We start from the raw sequence: 6,215 nt of genomic DNA, 5'->3' as shown, positions 1-6,215 counted from the left end.
AAAGACATCTAAAATTCAGGTAATACATTTCAGAATGAAGTACTGTAAACAGTTACTGGTCGTCCGAGCATCCTATCCTACAAACACCACACTGGACCGCTGCACAGCTTTCAAATCAAAGTATCTGTTCTGTTCATGCCAACGTTACAAATGTCAAATGTACCAAAAAGTGTCTCTCTTTTTCTCTCTCTCTCTCTCTCTTCACACCATTATGCCCTGTAATCAGTCGGTCATTGCAACTCTTTTGTGGTTTCATTTCCATAGAATCCCCCTGTGGAGTCCTAACCTTTTTAGTTGTCTTTTTAATATGCCAGTTCTGCTCCTAATATTGAAAAACAAAATGGCAGTTTTATTTCAAAAGATGAGTCTCTTTAATATTATAAAATGCCCTCACCCTCTTTTTCCCCAAAAGCCTTCAACTGAATGTAAGAAATGTAGGGATATGTCAGAGTTGTATCTTAAAACAATCTAGAACTCTCTTCCCATTCACTGGGAATAAAATGCTATTTTGGGGATGCACATGTCTAAGAAGACAAAGCTGCCTGTGCGCCAGATTTCTATCAACAATTGTTCTTGATCAACATTGAAAGCCCCATTGACCAGTAAGTTTTGTGTAATGGGAAAGGGGGCGCTCACTGTGATGGACTTACTGAGAATTGTGGGACACTTTTTCTTTTCTTTCTCCTCTGTGTGTATGTTTTAGTTTTATGGCTCGCACATATACTGTATGGCTCAGTCTCACTGCTCTAGGCAACCTCTTCCCTTGAAGCAAACAGAGTTTTTTTAACTAAGTCTAATAAACTGACTGTAGGTTACCTGCACAGCACGGAAGAGTACATGGCCAAAGTTAGCGACTAGCTAGTTGTAAAAATCAAATATCTTGCAGCTAAGGAACCAACTTTTTCCCCCTCCTGTTGTACTTGGGTAAAATCTGACCCCTTTTTAACCCTATTATCCCCAAAAAACGGATTGATTCCATAGAACGCTCTTTGTTAATACAATTGTTCACCTTCATTCCTGACAAAACTCATCCGTTCGTTCCTCTGATCTTAACTATTAGTCACAATAATTCATCATTTCTGCTTTTTTAACTCAAATATTAGGTATAATTCTATATAAATGAGGGTTACTGGCCATGAATTCCAAAAAGTAGTGTAAAACTAGTGGTAGTAAGATGGTGTTAGTGAAAACTTTAAAAAAAGGTCTGAAAAAGGGACAAAAGTGTCACATTACTGTAGAGTGCAGAGGGAATGTTAGACTTATATTTGTCATTTGGAAAGAAAAACTGTATTTCTGGATTATAGTCTCTAGCACATCTTCAAAAGGGGGTCTGCAATCCCTAGGGGGCCAGCATTATTGTCCATAATTCTTTGAAAGTTTTAATTTTTTTTAAAATATATCCTTATTATGAATCCATCATATTATTAGAAAAAAAAAATCAAACATTTATTTTACACAACATTGATGATAGGCCTGCTATTAGTTTGGTAGCAACAATAGTAGCCATCCACAGATAGTTAGTCTAGGCTTAAAAATTAGTTAATGTGCCTTCCTGTATGTTTTAAAGAAAAAAAAATTCCAGCACTTTAATGTGGCAAAACATGCCTGCGTTTTCATCCAGAAGCCATCATCATCTATTGCTGAAAACCTTTTTGTGATCTGATTACTTGTATATGAGTGCAGGAGTTTTGGTTTTCTTGGTCACTGCCAAGCACCTAATACACTTTCTAGGATTTGGAGCTGTTCAGGCTACTTTCCTTTATGTTTAACTAAGAAATTATATACTACGTGTGAGACCACAACTGGGGACAAAACATCCATCCATCCATTTTCATACATCCAGCCCAGTTAAATATGCAACTTAACTGAACACAATAAACTGTTTGTAGTAGTGGGTCCATGCAGTGCTATAGTACTCGTGTCTGGTCTAGTTATAGCAACACTCCCCTGCTTTGTGTATAAATGCATTTTAGCAGTGGGGGTAAATTAATAAATATAGTTGGAGATAGGGCTGAACCATATTGTGTTTTAGCCTCGACATCGCTATATGCGCATGCACGATAGTCACATTGCTTGATGTTGCAAAGTTTATGCTAATCCTTTTTGATTGCTTGATAAAGTAAACTTTCACCGTTCTCCTTTTATATGATTATTACCAGCCGACCCTTCCCCTTTAAGGCAGGTAGCCATGTGGGCAACATGTGTATGTGACCTTAGTCTGATGGGGTTTGTTAGCTGCTACCAGCCAGGCTAAAGCTAATATAGTTAGCCTAAAGAAACAAGGGATCCGTCCATCCTAACTAACGTTACGGTTCAGAGCCGCAACGCTTGAAACGTAACACTAATCTACTACAGAATTCTGTGTCTGATCTAACGTAATTTACACTGATTAAATTGTTCTTGGATACACAGAGTTTGTTTTACATTGTATGTATGCGCTTGAGATGCAGGTCTTATCAGTTTATCAAACAAACAAGCTGGCCCCGCTAGTCGACCACAAGCTGAAATTTAGAGGAAGCAACATGCAGTCACTGTCCTACACGTTAGCCAGGATTGATTGTATTATATGAATACAGTGGTGTCGTGCTAGTCAACCAGCAAATTTCTACCTAATTTCCCTCTTCAAAACCACTTGAGAAGAGTAGCCACAGCGCTTACTTGCTTTGGTGTTTGTAAAGCATTAAAGTTTAACAAAGAATGGTTCACATTATAAAAGATCCTTTTTCATTTTGATCTTCTATGTAGATGTTCTCCCCTACAAGATCACCACAGTAGTCGAGAATGATTTATTTCCAAATAGAGCTATATATGTGTCATCTTTTAAAAATTACTTTATTTTTTCATGTCGCAATATCTATCATAGGGGAAAAAATATCCCAATGTCCGATTTCTTTCCAATATCGTGCACGCCTAGTTGGAGAGACAGTGTTCTTGTTCATCCCCAAGGACGTACGGTTTTCTAATGAGAACACGTTCTTATTGAATTAACGATTAAACGAGAATCAGTTGTTGAGGCTGCTGACTTAAATTCAAGAAGTTGTTTTAAATTTGCGTCCCTATTGAGCTGCAAATCACCATTAATGACACAAAATACCACATCTGTAGGACAAGGATGACAGGTGTGCATAAGTTTGTAGGGTGCTGTGGCAGACATCTAAAATGTTTGTCTATGTTTACATTTGAAAACCACCTATGCTTTCCTATCAGAGGCAGTAATATTTTGTCTTTAAGATACAATCTTCTAATTTCATCAGGAGCCGATGCCAACCAACCTGGCAGGTTCAGCATGTAAAATTCTGGTAGCCTCAGATTTCTGTGTACATAAGACAAATGTTAATTCTGACCTAGTTCTCTGATGTAGGTTCAAATCCTATAATTCTATAGTTACCCAGTGTTGACATAGTATACTTTTTACTACTTTATCATAGAAACTGAAGATTGTCCTTTCTTACCAACGCTGAGCCGTGTCAGACTTGAATCCAGGAGTCACAGAGGCAGGTTTGTTAAAAATATTTGTACCTCCTTTTTTTTTTATAATACATTGGTCTGAAAGGTTTAAAAATCTATAGAGAAGGAGTAGTGGTCATTTGTTCCTCTTAACTACATCTTGATCATCTATTTATGAGATGTAACTTCTTTTAACTATAATGGCCATTAGGACGTAGTGATGCATGATTGTGTTTGCATTTTCAATGCCACATACAGTGGTAAGTTTGGTATATTATTTTTAAAGCATATTTATCGAAGGTTTATGAAATAAACATGCCCCTTTTGATAGTGCAATATAGATTTTGGGGATGCATTTGATTTCACAAAATATCTTAATGTGTCAGCCCTTTGCTTGACACACACACACACACACACACACACACACACACACACACACACACACACACACACACACACACACACACACACACTTGCAAATCCTATAGCCTTTTCTTTCATTCAAACTGCTGTGCTTGCCAGGACATGATTACATATTATCTGAAACACTTGGAGTACATGGTATTGGCTAGACTGAATGATAAGGAGCAAAGGAAGAAGAGGACTATGGGATATGTTAAAAGGAATACGTGTGAAAATGTTGCATATAATGCCTTGCCTGTTGAATAAATGAAGAGGTATCCATTGATATAAACTGTATGATTTTGTATGCTCATTAGATTTCACTGTATTTCTCATTTGATTCTGTGAAGAACACCACGATACTGTAGGTTGGTGTTTCACATACAGCATTATGCTGGTGCAGCCGGTGTCTCTCCGATATACTATTTACGGTCTCAGTAGGTGGAAGATCCTCCTCTTCTCATGCTGCTGTATAATCTGACGGGTGCCACAGAATTTCTTATCTTGTCACAATATTAAGTACAGTACATGATTCCTTTTGTAATATTTCCAAGCAAAAAGTATTCTCCCTTTGTTAGAAAGAAGCCACCCAAGTAAACTTTGCACTTTGCAGGAGCAGCTTTTTATGCAGAAAAAAAAAATCCACCCCTTGCTGTTAAAGTTTATAGGGTAGATTTAAGTGTTTAATACAGCTCATGGTGGTGTACCTTTTAATTTGCTGGCCCTGTTTTGGAAGAAATGCAACACTTCTTAACTGGGATAAATAATCAAAAATAGATGAGGGGACACTATTTTGTGATATAAATCTCACACAGTTATGCAAGAATTTATGCCAAGAAATATTGACCTAGAACTCCTAACTATGAATGGCTGGTTTAGGGTCAGTCCCTCTTATTCAAAGAACAAAGGAGTCTTTATATAAATACTGTTTTGCACCTATTATTATTAAATAATGATTCCCAGAAGAATCCATCATAGAGCAGGCAGGGATATCAATTTCATCAACAACAGCAACCTCAAGGGACTACTGTGCAATGTGACCACAAGACATCAACTCAATAACTGAGGGGCATTCATTCCTCCCTTGCAGCTTTGCACTATATTATATATATTACTATTATTGTTATTTCCTATTACACATACTGTGGAACACAGACCTGAGTGACACACTCACTCCCATTCCCACTCCGGAGGACATCAAATGCTTACATGCAGGGAATCACAAAAATAAAGTGGAAGCAAACAAGGCAGCTAAGAAAAATGTGGGCACACCAAAAAGCAAATTAAATCACTTAATCACAATAAACTCCTTGAATGCAGTGATTATCACCAGCTGATGATACTGTATCTACAAAAGCATGCCCAGTGCACCATCTCTTCTGCAGATGCATGCCATTTGCAACCACGGAGCATCCATAATGTTACTGTCATCTCTGCATTTTTATGGAGACAGCTGGGATTGTTTGTTTTTTTCTGGAAGTTTTGTCTGCTGTGAGTTATGGTTTCTGGAAAAAAGAAAGGCAGTGGGGGAAAAGGTGACAAACAAAAGAATAAGAAATAAGTTGGAAGAAGAATCTCTACATAAACAAGTTTCCAGCACTTAATAAAAGAAACAATTTTGAGGATTGCTTCCTCATTTGCAGTTTGTTGCATGCCCTGCTTCTTTACAACCTCATTATGTAGTACAAGAGTAAGAGACTTAAATTAATATGACCTAGTGGTGAATTAACGGAAATGTCTACAACAATCCATCGTCGGCCTGACCTCCATTCCATCTTTCCCAACCATTTTATGATCCTCTGGAAAAGACATGACATTCCTTTTACATATTTCATTTTACCTGTCTATCTTCTTCCCCACAAATCTTTCCTCTTCCCCAAGTCTCTTTGTTTAGCAGCATCAGTCATTTCTTTTTGTTTTCTGTTTTCATTGTATAGACCTGCATCACATCTTTCTTCTCCTTCCTTTCCCACTTCAACTCTTAACTCAAATCTGCAGATTGAAGTCCCTCCTCTTGATCTAGCTGTTCCCTCTCTGGCCCTTGGTCCTCTTTGGTCTCTTTGCAGGCCCTCCTCCACTGGCCCTGTCTGGTGTGGCAGCATGTGAAGCTTCTGCGCTACAGTACATCCTGTTGATAGGAAGCATCCTGTGCATCATCACTCCCAGCTGCCTGTGGGTTCAGCTGGCTCAGTCTGGCCCATCTGTGTGATCTTCTGCCAGATAACTGTGGTTTGGCGCCACATGATCCATCCCTCTCCAAATCATTTGCCAGGAGAAGGAGCTAGAGAGGCTATAGAAAGAAAGGTGCAGGTTGGACAGCGAGCTCTGCATTGACTGCTCTGCCTTTGAAGGGGGGGGGGGGGGGG

Source organism: Etheostoma cragini, chromosome 8 (assembly GCF_013103735.1).
Source record: "Etheostoma cragini isolate CJK2018 chromosome 8, CSU_Ecrag_1.0, whole genome shotgun sequence".
In the NCBI taxonomy this organism is placed as follows: domain Eukaryota; kingdom Metazoa; phylum Chordata; class Actinopteri; order Perciformes; family Percidae; genus Etheostoma; species Etheostoma cragini.
Note: the sequence above shows the minus strand (reverse complement) of the source record.